This window comes from Rhinatrema bivittatum, chromosome 9 (assembly GCF_901001135.1).
Source record: "Rhinatrema bivittatum chromosome 9, aRhiBiv1.1, whole genome shotgun sequence".
NCBI classification, from domain to species: domain Eukaryota; kingdom Metazoa; phylum Chordata; class Amphibia; order Gymnophiona; family Rhinatrematidae; genus Rhinatrema; species Rhinatrema bivittatum.
Window position 1 is genome coordinate 251,162,601 of NC_042623.1, and position 25,375 is coordinate 251,187,975.

General features: G+C 46.4%; 1 protein-coding gene across 2 annotated transcripts in view; it reads left to right on the forward strand.

The window, feature by feature from the left end:
* The first annotated feature begins 182 nt into the window (after positions 1-182).
* The window catches only part of PLD1 (phospholipase D1), a 301,509-nt gene continuing 276,316 nt past the window's right edge, over positions 183-25,375 (forward strand). For both annotated transcript variants that reach the window (XM_029615277.1, XM_029615278.1), the window contains exon 1: positions 183-487. The gene's annotated coding sequence lies outside the window, so the exon portion shown is untranslated. The remainder of the gene's footprint in view (positions 488-25,375) is intronic.

Here is a 25,375-nt window from a genome sequence, read left to right on the forward strand (position 1 = left end):
TAGTCAAGTGACTCGAGTCTCTCTCACATGTATGCCGAAGGCAGGGCTCAACAGGGAAAGTTTGCACTCCTGTCCGTTCAACCCTCTAACCAAACGAGCGGGGGGGGGGGGTGACCAGAAGGTAAGTTTAGGCTTTAAACGCCCAGCCCACTCTTCTTTTACAAACAGAGGCTTCCGTCCCAGCCCTCAGGTGCACGCCCGAGCGGCTCCCCGAGTGCAGGGGGAGACTGCGGCGCGCGCTCAGTTCCTGCAGCGCGCGCGCGCTCTGCAGGAACTGAGCCCAGCAGGCGGACGTGGTGGAGCGAGGAGCCTGTTTTGTTTTGAGGCGAGTCCCTCCTTGCTCCACCCGCTGGGCTCCGGGGCGAATCCGGATGTACTTCTGGTGACACGGCAGCCGCCTGCGAGCTCGCACTGCTCTCCCGGGCACTCGCTGCAGCTCCCCGGCTCCTCCTGGCTGAGTGCCCTCTCTCTCTCTGTGATCATACAGGTAAGCAATGGCAGCTCGCTGTCCTTTTCTGCTTGGGCAGTGGCTGGGGAAGTGACACGCTGCTAGAGCCTGCCCATAATTGTCTGGGTGGGGGGGAGGAAAGTTTTGCTTTTGAGTGCTGCACTTATGTGATGGCTTTGCAACTGCTAAGCGCTCCCCCTCCCCGAGAAAGAAAAAGCATAAGACATTCCCGTGTGCAAAAATCATTGAGTTATTTAAAACACATCTTAAACTTTGGGGGGGGGGGGTTTGTGAACAAGTCCTTACCAGCCGTGCATCTTATTAGAAGCTCTAGGAAGTTGTGCAAATTGTGCCATGCTGGCGCTGGAGAGGTCCATCTACAGGAACAGGGTGAAGCAGTGATACCAGCCAGTTCAGCTTGCTTCTGGGGGATTTCAGAGACTCTGCCAAGGATTTTGACCCCGGTGCAGAGAAGGGGCAAAGAAAGCGCCCAGGGAATAGTTTTCAGAGATGGCTTGCACGCTAGACTCCAAAACCCAGGAAGCTCTGAATTCTATTCCACTCATCCAAATGGAGATTGACTTTTTTTTGTAAATCAACCCATTCCTGAGCTTTAGGAGCAGGATAAGGGACTTTTCATTGCAAGAAATGTGAACAGAACCTTGAGTGTGATTCTGACCTGCTGTTTTCATTTCCTGGGACTCCCTAGATCCAGATCAACCTTGTGTTCATCTTTAGTGAAGCTTCAAAGATAAGAGGGCTTTGATGAAAGCAGTTGTGGTGTGTGCTGCTTAGGGTAGCTGCCTGCTGATTAATTGGCATGGGCTTGCACTTCCTGTATAACACAAACACTCAACATAAACTGCTGAAATATATTGACAGAACTGACAGTGAAGCTGTTAAAATACTGTAGTTTTGACAATCTGTTTCCTAGCCTTAACAGAATGCATGGGGGTAACTTGCATGACGCGGCAGTTACTACCATAAGCAAATTGCTGGGCAGACTGGATGGACCAGTTGGTCTTTATCTGCTGTTATTGCTATGTTACTGTATGTTAGCCTTGCTTGCCAGATTCCAAGAATCTTGAGACTGTAGCATCAAGCCACTATTACTTTTAGCGATGATGTCCCAAATGCAGCCCAGAGTACATCTAACAGCCATGAGTTAAGAGAGCTTTTATAATTGATATTTGCTGATGACTTAAGCTGTGCATCATGAATTAAATGAAAAAAAAAAAAAAGCCTAACCAAGGGTACAGGCCTGTGCTCAGCGTTTGCATAGTGCTGAGGGCGGAGGGAGTGTGGATTATATCATGCTGGTAGATCCCTAGAACGGAAAGGGCTATCGCTATCAAGGCATGCACTTGCAGGAGTTAAACATCTATTTCTGCCTTATTCATTTGTCCCACTTGCTTTTATAGAATTCAGCAAACTGTTGTAATTTATAAAGTTATATTCATATGCATTATAAATGTCAGAATGTTCATTATTTTTAAAAAATGTTATTGTATATTTAATTGTACATAGAAAATGTCAATAAGGGTGTGTGAGGCATTTTTGTTCTTAGTTGTCTTTTGTACACAAACAGCCTAGGTCCCCTTGTTTCCAATTTTGGTCGCCCTTACCTCTGCGTTTCTAAAGATCCTCAGATTTACTCTCCGTCTCTCATCTGTCCTCCTTCCTGTCTTTGAGCCATTTCCTCATGGATGCATTCTCCCTTTCTCGTGCTCAACCCATCTAAGACCGAGGTTCTGTTTTTCCCTGCCACTAATAACCATCTACCTCAAGAGCCACCACCAACCTGTTTCCTCTCTGTTGGTTGTCCCCTCTCTCTTCTCCTAAGTTTGGCAGGAATCTCGGGGGGTCACTTATATCGCCATTTTCTCCTTATGTTCTCGTACCACTGTCATCTGCCTCCCCTTCAGGTACCACATCCACGACTTCCAGAATATTTGGCCTTCACTGTCTCTCGATACCTATCACATTCTCCTTTTTCAGGTTTTAAGAGGGGAAAGGCCTGTCTTATTAATAAAATTGGTTACTAGGGTACAACCCACTCGGTTACTGAGATCGGACCAGGAGGGTTCTCTCTGTACCCCTTCCCTGTTATATGGTTAAAAAGGCTGAGGGGAGCCTCTCTCCTCCTCCCCCTCAACTTATGGAATACTCTCCTTAAGGAAGCACAATTACAACTTGATTTGCATTACAGATGCCTAATCGGGTCTTGGCTTTTTAATTTAACTTACCCATGTTAAAAGCTTTTGATGTTATTTTAGTGTGGACAGTGCTGTGAAGATTTTATTTTGTTTTATTAGTGTTTTATTATGTTATTATCTGATTTTATCTTTTTATATATAAGGATTTATAGTTTATTTGTGCAATGATTTTATGGGTGTATGTTACTTTAAATCAAATTCAATTTTTATTGACAGCTTCTTTTTTTTTTTTCTGCTAGTGGATAGATGAGGGGCGCAATAACTACTCAAACTAGTCCTAAACTATACAGCTCTAAACACACAATTTCACTCACTTTAAGCCATCAGCAACATGTGGGGTTCCCATGGAAATGCTTACAAGGTGCCAGGATAACCGGTGTGAAATCATGGTTATGATACAAGCAAATAGTACTATATGTGCATTAGTATTATAAATGGTGCTCCGAGTCAATCAGCTAACTCCCTCAGGCCTGCTCATCTATCTATCTATCTATCACCATGGTTAAAACCCTGACTGCATTGCACATGGGGAGACTGGATGTTTTGGATAATGGCTTCACTAGTTCGGGCTTATTAGAAAACTTAGGCAATAAAACATGGTAGGTGTCCTGGATGTTGGATTTAGTATTTTGTCTGGTAAGAATCATAGAGGAAGTTCACTAAACTTAAAATGGGCTATCAATTGAGGCAGAGATGGCTAGTACTTTGGCAGATTCGGGGCATGCTTGGGACTGACCTAAAGGGCAGTGGTAGGAAGAGTTGAAAGTTCAGGTAAGTGACATGCTGATGCTGGTTTGAGAATGGGAAATTGTGAGTTCACCTATACAAAGCAGAATTGCAACTGGACAGACTGGATGAGACAGTTTGGTCATTTTCTTCCTTCGGGCCTCATTTACTAAGCCAAGGTACTTTTCCTGGAAGAAATACCACGAGAGACTTACTAAGCAGCAGTACTCAGCACTGCCGATTTGTAAATCCCGTGGTATGTGTCTTGGTGGTAAAATACTGCTGGGAAAAATACTGTGGCGTTATATGGCCCCTTGCATTTTGCGCAATGGTGGGTCCGCTATGCCAATCGGCTCTGACTGACATTCCCTACAGGTATGTAAAAGAGCCCAAAGGTCTATGGAGACCTCTGTTCCCCCCCCCCCCTCATCCTCCCACCACCCCTGGCAGTGGCCAAAGTGAAATAAAAGACATTTCAAGATATATAGGTCCAGGGACAGGCCCTGCCCCCCAAACTCCCCCACCCCCCCCCCTTAGACTTAAAATTCACTGCCTCCCCCCGCTTGGAGGCCAGCTCCCCACCATAATCCAACTTTCAGGCTCTGCCTGGACTTATGAAAGAAGCCCAGTGGGGACCCACAGCACCCCCTAAGCTCTAGGCCTGGTGACATTTTCCAAAATGATGCCAGTCGGCTGGACCTTGGCATTGCCTCATCATGTGATAGGGGCAGCCAGCATTATCACCGTGTTAGGCCATTTGCTTTGTGGTAAACAGCGTGACTTTGTAAATGAGGCCTTTCATTTGCTATGTTGCAATAGAGCTGGCCAAAGATGTATTCCAGCAATCAGCATTCAGGGTACAGAATCAGTCATGATTTCTTTAGTATTATTAACAGGCACTTGGCCCTGCTGCCAAGGTCGAGGCCTAGTCCTAATGCTGGGGCTCAGTCCCTGTGCTAAAGTCCAGGCCTGAGGCCTGATCCCGTCATCAAAGCCTAAGCCTAGGCCTGACACCGGGGCCTGGTCCCGATGCCAAGGCCTAGGCCTCAGTCAAGGCCCAGTCCCAGGACTGAGGCTTAGGCCTGGGACCAGGCCTCTGACGTCTTCTCTCTTCATCTTGGCTTCAAAAAATGACACATCCTTAAAGTGGATGCATCATTTTTTTGAAGACAAGAATGAGAGATGTTGGAGACTTGGTCTCAGGCCCAGACTTTGGCAATGGGACTAGGCCTAGGCCTTGGAACTGGACTAGGGCTTGGGCTGGGCCCCAGCATAGGGCCTAGGTCTCGGCACTGGGACCAGCCCTCGGACCTAGACTTCAAGGACAGGATCAGGCTGTAGCAGACCTCCTCAGAACAGATAAGTGGGGGTCAGAGAGATTCCTGGCCCCAGCACTTTGGGGGTGAGTTGGGGGTGCAAGGAGGGGGGTTCCCATTTCAGGATGGTAGGAGGTTAATGATTATATTTGCATAACAGTGCAGGGACGCCTACTCACATGTATGAAACCTTCTACCTACTCCAAAACAGATTTTAGATGGGATAAGAAAGATTTCCACTGGTCGAGTCGGTATTGAGAATAACTGTGAAATGTATAAAATATCAAGGTAACAAATACAATAGAAAAAACAGTTCTTCATTTACAGTGATAGAACAGCAGTTCTGTTCTTTATATGATTATATATTATTGGATCACTGGCTTCGTGGTATTGATTTATATATTCATTAATAAAATGAGCAGCCTGGGAGTTGGCCCCAAAGTGCTGGAGCAGATTATTTATTTATCTATCTATTTATTTACTTATTTATTTATTTAAAGCTTTTTTTTTTTATACCGGTATTCGTGGGTAACATCATATCGGTTTACAAGGAACTTGAAATATTGTACAAAGAACAGGGAGCAGTAAACTGGAGGGGGTAACATAACAGTTTACAGAGATCTTGATTTCGGCGAAGTGCAGTAGATCATTTAAGTATATACAAAGCATTGTAAAGAGGGGTGCGAGGGGGAGGAAGGGGGAGTAATACAAAGATTAACGGAGGATGGGAGAGGTTGGGAGGATTTAGGCATTATTGGAGCGAAGGGGTTGAGGGGGTGGGATGGAGCATATATATATGACATTGTTGAGCATATGTATAACATTATTGGGGGGGGGGGGGCATTTACATAGCATTATAGATTAGAAACTGATTGAAGATTGTGATAGAAGATTCAGGAGGAAGTTTTTTGGTTGCCTCTTCCTTCCTGCTAGAAACAAGAGAACTGCTCGTTTCAAAAAGGGTTTTTTTTCCATCGAGGATCCAGAGAGAGAGTACCAACGAGACTGTGTAAGACCAAGGAGATCTTGAAGATATTCCTTGAGTAAAGAAAACAACTGAGGGCTCCCATACGGCGTTGTCCACCCTTGGGAGAGAAAGAGAGGAGTTGCCCTCTGTGGCACAGATTTTACCTTTTTTCTTTTTATCAGCCTGGAAGGGGTTTTGACCATCCTAAAGACCCTGCCCCTGTGGGAGCTCCACTTTACCTTAATCCAAGAAGAGTGGGTGTCTCCCTTGCCCTGATACGAGTGAGTCCTGCACAGACAGAGGGAAGAGTCTGTAAAGGAACTGGAGAGAGATTTCTGTGGGGCTGCAGTTTGAGTTGTGACATTCACCATCGGGGCTTAACAGTAAAGCCTTTTATTTTGGATATTAACCAGGTAGCTCCAGAGTATTTATTTCTGCACTCACTGCATTCACAACGGAGACCAGTATCCTCCCCAGGGGAAATACAAGGGAATGTGTAAGAAAACCATCCCTGTCACATTGGGAGCTGAAATGACTCCTTTCTTCCTCCAGGCCAACCAACCTACACCTTGGGAAGTAAAGAGCTAGTCAGGGTTCCTGCCCCGAAGAGTAAAAATAACTTTATGGACTCACCCGTGCTAAACATGCACACTGGCGTGGGGTTACAAATATGTAAATATATATTTAATTTTAAGAATACTTGAGTATTTCCAGCCTGTGCTGTCTATAAAACATTTTCAAAATACACAAAATGAGCACAAAACATTAAAAAAAACCCCCTACCTGCTGTTGACAGTGTTCAAAATTTAACATAACTGATGAACAAACAGACTACTGGAGATGCTCAATCAGCTTCTCTGTAAGCAGTCTAAGGCTGACTCATTATTCTCCTAATAAGACAATCAGGGAACACTGTTACGATTCTGCTTGTGGGATAAGCCCACAAGCAGCCTCTCGCCTTTTCTGCCTGCCAGGCCGCAGTTCTTGCGGCCTGGAGCCACCGTCGTTCCACCTTGTGGCCCATAGGCCGCCCACGCCTTCCTTCTCGCACGGCGGGCCGTGCTGCCGTGATCCACGGTGGGTCAGCCCACCGTTGCCGCTTCCTCCCCTGCGGCCAGGAGGCCGCTGACCATCTCTCTCCTTCGCGGCAGGAGCCACCGACCTTCTGCTTCCTCCTTTGCGGCCTGGAGGCCGGCACCGTTGTTCCACCTCCGCGGCATGGAGCCACTCTCTCCTGGGCCCTCCTGCGGCAGGGAGTGCCGCCTCCAGCTTCTCTTCTCGCGGCAGGGAATGCCGCCATCGTTGCTCCTCTTCTGTAGCCGGGAGGATCGCCCCGGAGCCCCTCTTCATGGCCAGGAGGCCACCAACGCCGTTTCCATGTGGCCCGGAGGATGCCGGTGCCTCTTTGCGGCTGGAGCCACCTTCAGCCCTCCTTCCAGCGACAGGAGCCGCCTCAGACGCCTCTGGCCTACTCCTGCTTCAGCTTCCTCTTCTCAGCATGGCTGCTGTCCCTGGTCCTGCCTCCTTAGGTGCAGGGGCCACGCCTCTCCTCAGGATTTAAAGGGCCAGTCCTCCTGTCTCCTCCTCATGATGTCATCCTGGGTGTTCCTCTTCAGCCTTACAAAAGGGCTCAGCCTTCAGTTCTTCGTTGCCTTCGCAAGGAGTCAGTGATGGAGTTGGACTGCTCCTGGATCCTCCATTCCAGCTCTTTGGTCCAGGAGTCTCTGACGATGTCCTCTTCCGCTTCTTCAAAGCACTCTGTTCTTCGTGGGAATTCCCTTGTCTTTATTTGTGGTTCCTGATCCTTTGTCTACATCTTTGTTCCATGTTTGGTCTCTCGCTGGATCCTAAATCCTTGTCTTCAGATGTCTTCATCGTCTGACCCTCCTGATGTCCTCACCTTCAGATCTTCTTGAAGTCCTCGCCTTCTGATGTCCTGTCTCTCCTGAAGTCCGTCATCTTGTTGTTCGGCTTCTCGGAGCCTTCTCGATGCTCTTGGTTGAGTGACCTGGGGGTCCAAAGTCCAGATGTCTCAGATGTCTTGTTCTCCAGTTCACTCGACAACTCCTTGATGCTCTTTTCTGTGTCCTGGGGGTTGAAGTCCAGATGTCTTGACAATCCAGACGTCTTTGTGTCTTTGTCTTCAGATCCTTTTGATGTCTTCATCTTCAATTCTTTCGCTGCTAAGCGTTCAGACCCCTTTGGCTCCTTCTTCAAGGAAGCCTTCAGACTCTTTGGCTCCCTTGTCAGGGTAGCCTTCTTCTTCTCTGTTGTCCTGGTTCCGGATCTACCTCCTAGTGTGCTGCCTCTGGTTAACTTCGGGATGACCTTCGGGTGCGTCTTCCATGTTGGGTCTGAAGCCTTCGCTTCTTCGGGTTGGACTGCGTCAATAACGCTTGGTCACCGAAGCTCTGTCCAGCTCGGTTGCTGCTACGAGTCTTGGCAGGATTCCTTCATACTGAGTTTTACCTCTTCTGTCATCTATCCACTCATCAAGTGTCTTCATCAGTGTGTGTTCCTGATGTTTTTCTCTTCAGCCTTGCCTCAACCTCTTCAAGTATTGTCTGACCCTGTCTTCCAATATCGTCTGAACATGTCTTCAAGAATACTTGTCTGATTGTGTCGTCAGTCTTCAAGTCTTGTTCCAGTTCCATCGTCTGACCTCGACCTCTGTCCGTCCTGGTGCATTTGCCGTTCCCATACGGCAGGTCCTAAAGGACTATCGAGTGGCCGGAGGGCTACCCCAGAGACCAGCATTGCGTTGTTCTCTGCTGATGCCCAGGGGATTTTTCTCCATACTGGCCCATTGGTACCCAATTACATATACAATATAATTTACATATATATGTACACACCCCTATATTTCGGCATGGTCCTCCCGTATCAACACAGTACTATTTGCCAACACTCAAAGAATAACAACCCCACCTATGAAAAAGAATACCACAAATATTACACCAGAATCTAAAACATCAATACACCTCCTATCAGGAAAACAGAACAGGCCAAGCTACTACATATCCCTACAGAGAAACCACATGCTAAAAGAATGCTTCATCTCATTCTTTGCATGCAGAACACAAACTCTCACCAAATACAGAATAAAGTCACATAAAGTATAAATAGAAATGTGCAGACAAAAACTAAACTGTAAAACGTATCATGCCAGACTCTATACAGTGCAACAATGGAAAAACAAAAATGTCACTATTCCTCATGAAATAATTTCGAAACAGCTGATGAATAGAATATCCAATAATTAAAGACTCAAGCGAATTTTGAAACCTTTACCAAACACCAATAAAATATTTCAAACAGCAGACACATCACATACTACCCAATAATTAAAATGGTAGTCAATCAAGAAAAATGAACTTAAAAAGCCACCTTTACTTACCCTCTCCAGAAGTTCTCCTACTCCTTTCCCTTGCAGGCCATACCAGAAGCAGCAGTAGCTGCTAAAGCTGTCCTCTCTGTCCTCTTCCTTAGGGACTACAACCAGTCTCTTCTCTCTTTCTCACACACACACACATACCAATCATCTCCCTGATCATTCTCACACATACACACGTCACCTCTCTGGCCAGTCTCTCTCAATCACACAATGCTCTTGCTCCCTCTTACAGGATTTCAATCACACACATGCTCTCTCTATTTCACTTACACAAAAGCTCTCAATCACACACATGCCCTCTCTCTCACAGCCACAAGCCAGCCAAAAACATCGTCCATCTCTCTCTTGCACACACACATTGACTCACACAAGCACCCTCCCTGACTCACATATATACCACACACATACAGAAGCACCTTCCCTGTCACACACAGAAGCACCATTCCTTTGTCACATACACACAAACACACACTGAAGCACCATTCCTTTCTCACACACACACACAAGCACCATTCCTTTCTCAGATACACACACACACACACACACAAGCACCATTCCTTTTTCACACACACACACACACACACACACAAGCACCATTCCTTTTTCACACACACACACACACACACACAAGCACCATTCCTTTTTCACACACACACACACACACACACACAAGCACCATTCCTTTTTCACACACACAAGCACCATTCCTTTTTCACACACACACACACACACACACACACAAGCACCATTCCTTTTTCACACACACACACACACAAGCACCATTCCTTTTTCTCACACACACACACACAAGCACCATTCCTTTTTCACACACACACATACACACACACAAGCACCATTCTTTTCTCACACACACACACACACACACACACACACACACAAGCACCATTCCTTTTTCACACACACACACACACACACACACACACAAGCACCATTCCTTTTTCACACACACACAAGCACCATTCCTTTCTCACATACACACACACACACAAGCACCATTCCTTTTTCTCACACACACACACACACACACAAGCACCATTCCTTTTTCACACACACACACACACACACACACACACAAGCACCATTCCTTTTTCACACACACACACACACACACACACACAAGCACCATTCTTTTCTCACACACACACACACACACACAAGCACCATTCCTTTTTCACACACACACACACACACACAAGCACCATTCCTTTTCACACACACACACACACACACAAGCACCATTCCTTTTCTCACACACACACACACACACACACACACAAGCACCATTCCTTTTCTCACACACACACACACACACACACAAGCACCATTCCTTTTCTCACACACACACACACACACACACAAGCACCATTCCTTTTTCACACACACACAAGCACCATTCCTTTCTCACATACGCACACACACACACACAAGCACCATTCCTTTCTCACACGCACACACACACACACAAGCACCATTCTTTTCTCACACGCACACACACACACACAAGCACCATTCCTTTTTCACACACAAGCACCATTCCTTTTTCACACACGCACACACAAGCACCATTCCTTTTTCACTCACACACACACACACACACACACACACACACACAAGCACCATTCCTTTTTCACACACACACACAAGCACCATTCCTTTTTCACACACACACAAGCACCATTCCTTTCTCACATACACACACGCATACACACACACACACACAAGCACCATTCCTTTCTCACATACACATACACACAGAAGCACCATTCCTTTCTCACACACACACAGACACACACGCATACACACACAAGCACCATTCCTTTCTCTCACACACACACACACACAAGCACCATTCCTTTTTCACACACACACACACACACACACAAGCACCATTCCTTTTTCACACACACACACACACACACACACAAGCACCATTCTTTTCTCACACACACACACACACACACAAGCACCATTCCTTTTTCACACACACACAAGCACCATTCCTTTTTCACACACACACAAGCACCATTCCTTTCTCACATACGCACACACACACACACAAGCACCATTCCTTTCTCACACGCACACACACACACACAAGCACCATTCCTTTCTCACACGCACACACACACACACACAAGCACCATTCTTTTCTCACACGCACACACACACACACAAGCACCATTCCTTTTTCACACACAAGCACCATTCCTTTTTCACACACGCACACAAGCACCATTCCTTTTTCACACACACACAAGCACCATTCCTTTCTCACATACACACACGCATACACACACACACACACAAGCACCATTCCTTTCTCACATACACATACACACAGAAGCACCATTCCTTTCTCACACACACACAGACACACACGCATACACACACAAGCACCATTCCTTTCTCTCACACACACATACACATAAGCACCATTCCTTTCTCACATACACACACACACACACACACACACACACACAAGCACCATTCCTTTCTCACATACGCACACACACAGAAGCACCATTCCTTTCTCACACACACACACACACACACACACACACACACAGAAGCACCATTCCTTTCTCACATACACACACGCATACACACACACACAAGCACCATTCCTTTCTCACATACACACACGCATACACACACACACACATAAGCACCATTCCTTTCTCGCATACACACACACACACATAAGCACCATTCCTTTCTCGCATACACACACACACACACACACACACAAGCACCATTCCTTTTTCACACACACACAAGCACCATTCCTTTTTCACACACACACACAAGCACCATTCCTTTCTCACATACACACACGCATACACACACACACACAAGCACCATTCCTTTCTCACATACACACACACACACACAAGCACCATTCCTTTCTCACATACGCACACACACACACACAAGCACCATTCCTTTCTCACACGCACACACACACACACAAGCACCATTCTTTTCTCACACGCACACACACACACACAAGCACCATTCCTTTTTCACACACAAGCACCATTCCTTTTTCACACACGCACACACAAGCACCATTCCTTTTTCACTCACACACACACACACACAAGCACCATTCCTTTTTCACACACACAAGCACCATTCCTTTTTCACACACACACACACACACAAGCACCATTCCTTTTTCACACACACACACACGCATACACACACACACACACACAAGCACCATTCCTTTCTCACATACGCACACACACAGAAGCACCATTCCTTTCTCACACACACACAGACACACACGCATACACACACAAGCACCATTCCTTTCTCTCACACACACATACACATAAGCACCATTCCTTTCTCACATACACACACACACACACACACAAGCACCATTCCTTTCTCACATACGCACACACACAGAAGCACCATTCCTTTCTCACACACACACACACACACACACACACACACACAGAAGCACCATTCCTTTCTCACATACACACACGCATACACACACACACACAGAAGCACCATTCCTTTCTCACATACACACACGCATACACACACACACAAGCACCATTCCTTTCTCACATACACACACACACACACACACACACACATAAGCACCATTCCTTTCTCGCATACACACACACACACACATAAGCACCATTCCTTTCTCGCATACACACACACACACACACATAAGCACCATTCCTTTCTCGCATACACACACACACACACACATAAGCACCATTCCTTTCTCGCATACACACACACACACACACACATAAGCACCATTCCTTTCTCGCATACACACACACACACACATAAGCACCATTCCTTTCTCGCATACACACACACATAAGCACCATTCCTTTCTCACACACACACACACAAGCACCATTCCTTTCTCACATACGCACACACACACACACAAGCACCATTCCTTTCTCACACGCACACACACACACACAAGCACCATTCTTTTCTCACACGCACACACACACACACAAGCACCATTCCTTTTTCACACACAAGCACCATTCCTTTTTCACACACGCACACACAAGCACCATTCCTTTTTCACTCACACACACGCACACACAAGCACCATTCCTTTTTCACACACACACACACGCATACACACACACACACACACAAGCACCATTCCTTTCTCACATACGCACACACACAGAAGCACCATTCCTTTCTCACACACACACAGACACACACGCATACACACACAAGCACCATTCCTTTCTCTCACACACACATACACATAAGCACCATTCCTTTCTCACATACACACACACACACACACACACACACAAGCACCATTCCTTTCTCACATACGCACACACACAGAAGCACCATTCCTTTCTCACACACACACACACACACACACACAGAAGCACCATTCCTTTCTCACATACACACACGCATACACACACACACACAGAAGCACCATTCCTTTCTCACATACACACACGCATACACACACACACAAGCACCATTCCTTTCTCACATACACACACACACACACACACACATAAGCACCATTCCTTTCTCGCATACACACACACACACACATAAGCACCATTCCTTTCTCGCATACACACACACACACACATAAGCACCATTCCTTTCTCGCATACACACACACACACATAAGCACCATTCCTTTCTCGCATACACACACACATAAGCACCATTCCTTTCTCGCATACACACACATAAGCACCATTCCTTTCTCACACACACACACACACACACACACACACACACACACATAAGCACCATTCCTTTCTCACATACACACACACACACATAAGCACCATTCCTTTCTCACACACACACACACACACACACACACACACAAGCACCATTCCTTTCTCACATACACACACACACACACACAGAAGCACCCTTCCGATCTGAGGACCCCAGCTGAACAGCTGGTCTCCGGCGGCGGTTAGCAGCACCGGTGTTCACTTCTTCGTCCCCCCGCCAGCCTCGATTTTAATTTCTTTGGCTCCCGCAGCCTTGGTCTCCAGCGGGGGCTGGCTGGGCGGCACCCATCTTCATTTTTTCGGCCCCCGCCGGCTTGTGTCCGGCGGGGGCTGGCTGGGAAACACCCATTTTCTTTTCTTCGGCCTCCGCCGGCCTCGATTTTAATTTCCTCGGTACCTGCCGGCTTGGACTCCGGCGGGGGGCTGGCTGGGAGGCACCCATCTTTTTTTCTTCGGCCTCCGCCAGCCTTGACTTTAATTTCTTCGGCCCCTGCCGGCTTGGTCTCTGGTGGGGGCTGGCTGGGAAGCACTGAGGCTGGGCTGAGGAAGGAACTGCGGTGCAGGCTGCAAGAGACCATTAGCCACCCAGTCAAGACCACGTGACCAGCTAGACCGGCCCACCGGGGGAAACCCGATCCCCCGATATGCCAAGCCGCCCCTGGGTTCGGCAGAGGTCTGAGTCCCTGGTCTTCTGCCTGTCCGCCTGTGCTTGGACACATCTCACCTGCCTCGGCGCTTCCACGGAGCTCCTCTCTGTAGTCACATCGTGGTCCAAGGGCACACCACTCTCCCTGGAATCGGGATCACTCCCATAACAAACACTTGTATAAATAGAAACCCCTTCAACTTTTCTTTAATGTTTTTGTTACTTTCGGCTCAATCTCTCGGCTAATGAATTCCACATTGTAGGGTCATTGATAGGAAGCATATTATCCTTGGTTTCAAGCAGTCTTAGCTGTCAGAATGATGGTATCTCCAATAAGTTCCTCCCTTGTAATCTCAGTTGGTGAGCTGGAACATACATCTTTAAGGCTGAGTTTATGCAGAGGTAACTCACCATGCAAAACCTTAAAGTCTAGTGACAAAATTATTGGAAGCCAGTATAGGGAATGCAAGACTAGGTAAGATATTCCCAGCATGGGACTCCAGCAGTGAAACAGGCAGCCACGTTCTGAGTTAACTGCAGAGCGTTTAGTGTTGTAAGAGGAAGGCTAACGTAAAATCAAGACCATTTATTGCCCATGCTTGGACCACCAATTGAAAATATTCAGGCAGAGGTTGTAATCTTCACAGGATTCATAATTTATAGAATGCATATTGAACAACATTCCTGATAAGCGGGCGTAAGGACAGCATTGTGTCCAGTCACTCCCAGATTTCTCTCGCAAGTAGCAATAGGGGGCTGCAGGTCCCCAAGTGTCATCGCATGGGAACCTGGTGAGAGAACTGATCTCATTCTTTTTAACATTCTGCACCAATTTATTTCTGGATAACCACTGCTTCAAGATGTCAATTAAAGCATCAACTCATTTTAGAGTCTCATCAACATTTGATATTATGGGTAGCGAAAATTGTATAACATTTCTATACAGTCATTCAGATCAGCGAATAATCTACAGATAGTCACACTGTAACACTGAGGTCTATATTCATTGACTGTCTAGATAGCAAAGTTAGCTGGATAACTTTATTGGTTAGTGCAGCCTCACTATCAGGCCGATACAGAACGGTGCGCTCAGGTGAGCGCAACGTTTAGCCCCCTTCTAGCCGCGCGTTTTTGATCCCTTATACTCTAAGGGATAATAGCACGTGGAAAACACGCAGCCAACCCCCCGAAACTAATGTTGATGAGCCTATTAGTTAGTACCCGCAATACAGAAAGTAAAATGTGCAGCCAAGCCGCACATTTTACTCTCAGAAATTAACGCCTGCCAAAGGCAGGCGTTAATTTCAGATGGCAGTGGCAAGTGTATAGAAAAGCAGAAAAAACTGCTTTTCTGTACACCCTCCGACTTAATATCATAATGATATTAAGTCGGAGGCCCCAAAAATTAAAAAAAAAAAAAAAAAAAAATTGGCCCATGGGTTGGAAAACGGACGCTCAACTTTGCTGGGCACGGGTCGGGAGAGCTGGCGCTTGCCTCGGAGTGTCGGCTCTCCCGCAGACTTTACTGAATGGGCCTGTATGGAATATAGCTGGCTATCTTAAAGTTAGCCAGCTAACGATATCCAGCTAACTTTAGAACACTTTTTTGGCCTAACAAGGCTTAGCCGGTCTGAATGTCGGAGTTAGCCAGATAACGTATCCAGCTAACGTAACTTCTCCTTGAAATGCCCCTAAGATTAAGCTAGATATTTCACTTAGATGCAGTTCCAACACTGCTCTCTACATTAATGGTGGGGGTGGAAGGGAAATAGAACCAAAAGGTTACTAAGAGCCAAGAGTAACAGATAAGTATGAGAAAAAAAAAAGTGCAAAACCTGCTGGGCAGACTGGATCGGCCGTTTGGTCTTCTTTTGCCATCATTTCTATGTTTCTATGTTATCCGGCTAAATTTGAGCCAGATAATAAGATAGCTGGCTAAAATGTAGCTAGCTAGGTGCCCAAAGATTCATTTAGCTGGATAACTTCTGAGTTATCCGTCCAACTGCTTCTAAATATGGACTTCATTATAAATAATGGCAGATAAAGACCCAAATGGTCCATCCAGTCTGCCCAGCAAGTTCTTTTAAGGTAGTAACTGCAGCTCCATGCAGGTTACCCCAATGCCTTTTTTTAATGGGCTGCAAAGAGATGTTAAAAAGCGAGGCCGATAGTGCAGAGCCCTGTGGGACTCCCATTCCAACAGGAACCAAGAGGAACAAGTAACTTTACAGTCACACGCTAATACCGTCCCCAAGGTAAGCCTAAACCGGTTCAACATTGTGCCAAAAATCCCTAACTCCTCCAGCCTCAATAATAGTACGTCATGGTTCCGCATGTGATACCTAGAAAGACCAGAACACATCTTTGCCTATCATAAAAGCCCCAGTGGGACTTATCAAGGTTTGATATAAGCAGTGTCTCAGGATTATGTCCTGTATGGAAAACAGAATTGAAATTGGTCAAGCAAAACATGTGGGAGTGCAGTGCAGTACAAATTATATAGAAAGGTTATACAGTATAAATTATATACGACAGGATTGATAATTATGTACTGTGCTGGCTATAGTATCCATGTGCAACATACTAGGGTTAATGTTGGTGACAGTAGGAGCTGGAAGGGTAAGCTAGCAACAGAATGTTAGCATATTGATTGCAAGTCTAGGAGAGAATTCCAGAGCCTGGGGAGGACGAGGGAGAAGGTGCGCTCGCAGGTTCAGGTCAACCTGGAGTCTTTGGAAGCAGGGAGATGTAGGAGAGCCTATTTTAGATCTCATCCTGTGGGTGGGTTTGTAGGAGGGATAGGTAATCTTTCGGATAGGTAGTAGCTAGGCCTTTTTGGGATTTGAAGGCAAGGCACAGGATTTTAAATTGGCCCTGGTGGGCATCTGGAAGCCAGTGAAGGTCCTGGAGTAATGGGGTGATATGGTCCCTTAGTTGCATTGAGACAGTATCCGGGCAGCAATGTTCTCCATTAGTTGTAGGTGATAACTGGAGATTTTATGGGAGACCCACGATTAATATGTCACAGAAGTCCAATCGGGAGAGGATAATTGCTTGTCACATAAATTTGCACTTACAAAGTTAAAATATATTTTTTCTACTACTAGTATTAACCCAATATAATTTTGTATTTTACAGCTATTAGCTGCAAACCAGCCTTGCCAATGCTCCAACCATGGAGAGGTTGGGAATCATCTTTAAATAGTGCATAATAGTGATGTCATTAATGGTAAAAGCTAATGCTTACAGCACCTCATGCAAAATGTCTCTCTTCTATGTTATCTTCCTAAAAGCACTTTCAGGAGACACATTGAGTTTGTTACATATTTTTTATTTCTTCCAAATCTGTTTTGCACGCTATAGCTGTCCGACTCCGTGACATGAAATGATGCCCAGGCTTGGTCTGAGCAGTAAAGGTGGCAAAATATCTCACTGATGGTTCTTTTGTAACCAACACTTGCATGTGTGTCTTGATAGTTTTCAGGCGGTGCCTGGCCAGTTCTAGTCTCTCTTTATTTTATGGCTGTTCGTGAGCATTATTATTCAAATGCACCTCCTCCTAAGCCTTTCATGGGAGTTTTTCAGCCTGGGGCGCATAGTTTGAGTGTTGGGTGAAAGCAATACTGGACTTGAGAAAAAATGTTTGGAAAATTGAATTTCATGCTGTTACTCTTTCGTTGTGAGGTGGGTGATCTTCGGGACTGTAGCAATGGTGAAAACCTGCCAAGCGCTCATGATATCTGATCTGTTTCCATGGAAACAAAACATTTGTTTCGGCCATGGAAGACTGCCAGCACAGCTGAAAATATTGTTGTTCTAAAGAAAAGAAATAATTCAAATGCAAATTAATGAAGACAACAGCCTTGAATCATTCACTTTTTTTTGGCTCCTGGAGGGTGAATCGTGGTATTCATGAAGTAGAGATTTGGGGGGGGGGGAAAATTCTGAAAAAAAATATTCATAGTGTGCAAAAGGAGGAGCCACCATAGATGTTCTGAAGGCAATTTTCAAATGGCATTCCATAGGTAAAAAATCATTCTATCTGCGTAATCTAGAAGAGTGCCCACCCTGTATGCGGGTAAAAGTACTTGCAAGGTTGCGTAAAGCGCAGACTTTCATCCACATTGCAGTGGAGGCATTCCTGGGGATAGGTTATGTCGGGAAGAAGCTGCACATATAGAGGTGAATTTTAAAAGCCCGGTGCGCACCAAAATATGGAGATATGTGCACAAGTTGGGCTCACGCTCACCCACCAAATTTTAAAAGCTGCCCAGATGTGCGTTTATCTCCTGTTGCACGCACATCTCAAAAGTTTTCAAAAAGGGGCGAGGAGTAGGCATGGTCTGGGCGGGACATGGACATTTCAGGGCATGGCCAAGAGATGGGCATGTAAATACTTATGTGCCTGGGTATGCACCCAGATCTCCTGACGCATGAGTTTACTTCTGCTAGCGATGAAGTGTAAGTTAAAAAATAAATAGAGCCATTTCTCAGAGGTTTAAAGGGTCTGGGATAACTGGAGGATGTGCAGACTCTCAAATCTGAGGGGTTTGGAAAACCTAGCTGTTAACTGGGTGAACTGGTGAATGAACTGGTGAAACTGGCAATGGCATGGATGCATGCTCCTTTTAAAATTCCTCGACTTACGAGGTAGAAGTGGTATTTACTTAGGATTTATACGCATAAGTGCATGTCCACTTAAAAGTGGGCGCACATATGTGCGCGGTCAGGCTACTTTATAACATATGTGCATTGTTACGCCCGTCGGTCGCAGATGGCTGCGACCACTTATGATCACCTCTTTCTTTGCTGCCTTGTCATCTATTGGAAGAATGGCGGCCTCCGCCAACCACTGCCAACCAGCCTGGCGTTCCCGGGACGGCGTGGGCACTGCCGAATGCCATCTTGCTTCAGGGCTCTTAGAAGCTGACCCCTCTCCTCTGGTTGAAATCATAGCAAAACACATCAACACAGACTCTCCTGCTATTATTCTGGGGGATTTCAACATCCATGCAGACTCGATCCCACTAACCCCTAACTGCGAAGCCTTTCTTTCCTCCCTCATGGCCATGGGTTTCAAGCAAATCATTAACAAACCCACCCATAAAGCGGGCCACACTTTGGACCTTATCTTCATAAATGAAAACATCTCGCCTACTACCCCTCCCTCTTGTTCTTCGATCCCTTGGTCTGACCATTCGATGATCTCCACTGAACTCTCAATAATGAAAAACACCGACCCCACCCTTCCCTAAAACGAATATCCACTTCAGAAAAGCCTGTTCTATGGATGACCTCAATTCCCACCTCTCTACGAACCTACAAAACATCGACCTCACCAACGCAGACTCTGCCATGACCTCTTGGCATAACATCACCAACTCCATAGCTAATAAAGTATGTCCCATGTCATCGAAGGAAATCAACCCTGCCCGACAAAACAAAAAACCCTGGTTCTCACTAGAACTAAAAAACCTTAAACAAGAGCTACGCCACAAAGAACAAAGATGGCACAAGGACCCTATCCCTGCTTCACAATCAGCCTACAAAGCCTCCATGAACTACTACAGGAACACCATACTACGCACTAAAAAAGATTTCTACGCCAATAAAATCCACAACTTTCTCTACGATGCAAAGGCCTTGTTTTCATATGTCTCAATACTCACAAAACTCACTCCCCCAACCATCCCTGATGATGAAGCTCAAAATAAATCCATCGAACTAGCAACATTCTTCGAGAAGAAAATCTTGAACTTACTAGCCACCCTGATCCCCTTGAATAACCAACCCCCGCCCCTTTACAACCCCCCCCCCCCATTACTCACAATCCTACTTTCGACTCCTTCGAACCCACTTCATCCCTAGAAATCAAATCCATCCTCAAGAACATGAAGCCTTCCTCACACCCATCCAACCACATACCGACTAAACTCCTACTTACCATCCTCAACACCATCTCCAAACCTCTGGCGGATATAATAAACTGCTCCCTTTCCCAAGGATCCGTCCCTGACCTCCTGAAACTCGCCACGCTCAAACTTCTACTAAAGAAACCCAACTTGGATCCAGCTAACCCTGCTAACTTTCGCCCCATTGCCAATCTTCCATTCATCGCTAAGCTAATGGAAAAACTGGTCAACAACCAACTCTCAGAATACCTAGACACTCACAAGATTGTCTACCCTTCCCAGTTCGGATTCCGTAAATTACTAAACATGGAATCCCTTCTGATTTCACTTACAGACAACTTCTTAATGGGCCTAGACAAAGGGCCTACTGGCTTTACTCGATATCTCAGTAGCTTTCGACACCGTGAATCATCCCATCCTCATCAACCGACTTGCAGACATCGGCATTTCCGGTACCGCCCTCAGTTGGTTTAAATCCTTCCTCAGCAACAGAAAATACAAGGTCAGAATAAACAATAAGGAATCACCCCCCATCTGTTCATCGCAAGGAGTACCTCAGGGATCATCCCTCTCAAGAACGCTGTTTAACATATATCTGCTACCTCTCTGCCAGCTCCTCTCAAGTCTAAACCTAACACATTTCATTTACGCCGATGACGTACAGATCTTGATCCCCATAACTGATCCCATCTCGAAAACCCTCAATTTCTGGAACAGCTGCCTCCACTCCATCAACCTACTCCTCTCCAGCCTCAACCTAGTCCTCAACACTTCCAAAACGGAACTCCTCTTCATCTCTCCCAACGACAGTGACCTCCTCTCCAGCAACCTCAACATTCCATCAGTGTCCCAATTGAGAGATCTCGGTGCCATAATAGACACCCGAATGAATTTTAAAAAATTCATAAATAACACCACAAAAGAATGCTTCCATAAGCTACATGTTCTAAAACAGCTCAGACCTCTCCTTCACTTTCACAACTACCGCACAGTCCTCCAAGCCATCCTGTTCTCAAAAATTGACTACTGTAATTCATTACTCCTAGGCTTTCCCACTTCCACTACTAAACCTTTACAAATGCTCCAGAACGCCGCCGCAAGGATCCTCACCAACGCTAGATGAAGAGACCACATCACACCCATCCTCGAAAATTTACATTGGCTCCCCATCAACTTCAGAATCTTGTATAAATCTCTGACCATCATATACAAAACCATCCACCATAATTACACACTCCAGCTCAAAATCCCATTCAACCTTCACTCCTCCACGAGACCGATCAGAACTGCCTATAAAGGATCCCTTCATACACCCCACGCCAAATCCACACTTTACCCCTCCATACGGAAACTTGCATTCATTACCACCAGAGCTTTGCCAGGAACAATGTCTATTCACCTTTAGAAAAAATGTCTATTCACCTTTAGAAAAAATGTCTATTCACCTTTAGAAAAAAACTTGGCTATTCGAACAAGCCTACCCATCATCAGCCAAGCCTCAAATAATACCATGCCACTAATTCTGACTCTGATTGCAGTCATCTTTTGATACAGTCATCTATTGAGATCCTCAAGATTTGTTTCCAATTCCGTATCACGTATTCTCGATAAGTTACTTGATGATAATCATTTTTAACGCTAAATTTATTTCAATTTAAGTTATTCTCACTTTCATTCTAGCCCTATGTTAAATAAGTTTACATTTCTGATCTGTTCCGAGTTCTTCGCAACTGTTATATGTAATTTTTTTTCTCTGCATGTTTAGATGGTTTTTCCCTTGTTTAATGTAAACTGGTACGATAAGACTTTGTCTTAAATATCGGTATAGTAAAAAAATTAGTAAAAAAATAAAATAAATAAATAAGGAATTACTTAGGCACTCGCATGTGCGCATGGGCCATCTTTGTACACGTCATGGCAGGAACCTTGGGGGCGTCCCCTCTGGATGACTTCATCCATCGGTTGTACTTAAGCTGTCTGGCCCTTCGGTTTGACGAGTTAGCAAGGATTTCCCTTGTTGCTGAATTCCGCTCCATTCTTGGACTTCCAATTCCAGACTCTACACTTGGCGTGAGACGCTCCGGGTACTCGCTCCTCAGGGGCCCTTCCTTGACTCTGGCTATCCACTCCTCGGAGGGCCTCTTGCCTTGGATTTCTATCTGTCCCGCTCTCTGGGACCTCTCATGGAACTACCTCCTGTGAGTACCTTACTACTACGGACTTCACCTTTATCAAGCCTCATTGTGGGATCCTCTTTGGTATACCCCGTGCCTCAGGCCACTACCTCATCATCCCAGTAGGAACCACTCCGGTATACCCTGCGCTGCAGGTCATTACCGCACCACCACTACAGGACCCTCATCGGGGGTTCCTGCACCTCGGACTACCATCTCATTTCCACTACTGAGACACCTATCAAGCGTACCCCGCTCGGCGGGCCACTACCAGATCTGCACGTCTGAGGTATATCTGTACTACTGAGAGACTTTCTGGCATACCCCACTCTGTGGGCCACTACCGGATCTTCACATCGAGGGTATCACCTTTGGGTATACCCTTCTACTCTGAACTATACTTTACTGCATCTCCTGCTCCGCAGGCTGTGTCTTTCTTCTCTCTCTTAATAAAGACTCTATTCCACAGCTGTGTCTGACACCACTGAGACTGCGCCTACCGATGGTGAGGCTCACAGGGCTCCCTGTGGGCGGAGACATCTCTCACCTCGGCCCAGGGTTCACATCCTTACAAGTTATAACAGATTGCTAACTCCATTGACCCGGCTCAGGTCTCAGCCATCCAGGCCATCCGTGGCCTGGCCCCAATGGATTTCAGAGCAACAAAAGGTATTAGAGACTTTGGCTAACGCCATCAATCAATTAAGCTCTCAGCTGGACTCTGCCTCGACGTCTGTCAAGTCCACTTCCGTTTCACATGCGCTGCCTGAATGGCTCTCTGTGCCCTTACCAGCACCTACTCATTTTACAGGTGATCCCCTGTTATGTAGGGTCTTTCTGAATCAATGCTGTATGCACTTTTTGCTGCAACCTACCTACTTTCCGGACGTAGTGTCCAAAACTACGTACATCTTGTCCCTTTTGGACGGGAAAGCCCTGGCCTGGGCATCACCCCTTTGGGAGCGAATGGATCCAATTCTCAATGATTTGACAGGTTTCCTTGCTCTATTTCTGTTGGGTGTGAGGCATGGTGTGGACTCTTAGTCGCAGTGGCGATGACTCCTCCCATGGGGAGGGGCCCCGTGGGGACCACAGCGATAGGCTAGACTCAGAGAGCAGACACTGGAGATGAAAAGCTTTATTGTACTGCTGTAGAGAGATGTTAATAGTGGAGGAAGAGATGGCATTGAAGTCCAGCAAGGTGCCAATAAGCTCAAACAGCCTCAGATGAAGTAGTCTCATCCAGATGTTCAAGGTTGGTAGTGTTCCGCAGAGCGGGATAAGCCGAACCTGGTGGGTGGAAATGGAGAGCTGGATCATATAGGTACTCACTGAAGAGTAGTGCAGGAATCCTCCTGGTAGATGGAGAAGGTGGGACCCAAGGTCCGTGGTACAGATACTCTGTGCTGCATAGGCCCTCGAGGAGCGAGTACCTGGAAGCGCAGATTCATGTAAAGAGAAGAGAGACCCCCAAGGAGCGGTTGTCTAATTAGTAGGAGAAACCCTGAAGGGTAGTTGGAAGTGAGAGGCCCCTGAGGAGCGGGTGCCCAGAGCTTCTTCAGGAGCAACATACCCCGGAGGGTAGCAAGGAGTCTTAAGTGTGCAGCTTAGAAGCAGTCAGAGTAGCTTAAACCGAAGTCCTTGCTAACTCGTTCGTTAGGAGCAGAGCGGAGGCTTAAATACCCGGAGGTATTGACGTCATGCGGTGGGGACGCCCCAGAGGTTCCCGCCATGACATGTAGATAAGTGTAGGCAGCGTGCGCGCGCCCTAGCGGCCACGGGAAGGAGCATGGCGGATGGGGATGCTCATGCTGAGCTGGAGACGTCGAGGGTTTCGGCACTTGGCACCGGAGGCAGCCATTTTACCCATGGAGGAGGAGAAAGGCAAAAAAGAGGTGAGGCAGAGCGGTTGCAGCCATCTGCGACCAACAGACGCAACAATTTTGTTCTGTATTTGACGACCCCGCTCACAAGACTGTCGCTGGATCTGCACTCCTGCATCTTCAAAAAGGTACCAGACCTTTGACTGAATATGTGATTGAGTTTGTCCTCAGAACTACATTGGGATCTGGGTTGTCTGCGTGTGATATTCCTGGAAGGTCTCAATTTGTGCATCAAAGGCGAATTAGCTGCACATGAGCTCCCCGAGACTCTGGACTCCCTCATTGACCTCGCTAGTCGCGTTGACCGTAGCTTGAATCTGTGGGCACAATTTTGATACATTAAAACTTTTTTACCCTTGGATAATCTAGGGTGGGGGGGGGGGGGCCATATTCAGAAAAGCAGCAAGCGGAGAAGATACCTGGTTAAAGTTAGCTGGATAACTCATGACACATATTCTCCGGGACAAGTCTCCTGCCGAATATACTCGTCTGAAGTTATTCGGGTAACGCTCACTGGGGACTTTCAAACTGAACCCTAACCGGCTATATTCAGAATACACCCAGGTAACTCCCAACAATAAAAAAAATAAAATTCCTGATCCTCAAGCCCCCCACCAACCCCCACCTAAATCTTTTAAAGCATATATGGGCTAGCTCCCTAATCCCCCTATTCCCCAAAATTTATTTAAAGGATGGAAGCCACAGTGATCCAAAGCCGACCCCCCCCCCCCCCTCCCTCAAGATATTTAATATAAAAGACCCGAGCTCCCTCCTAACCCTCACCAACCTGCAACTTCTTCTTTACCCTCCCCACCCCCCTTCAAACTCACACAGGGAGCGCAGTTCAGAGCAAGGCTGGAAGTGACCAGGGACGAGTAAGAGTGTGCT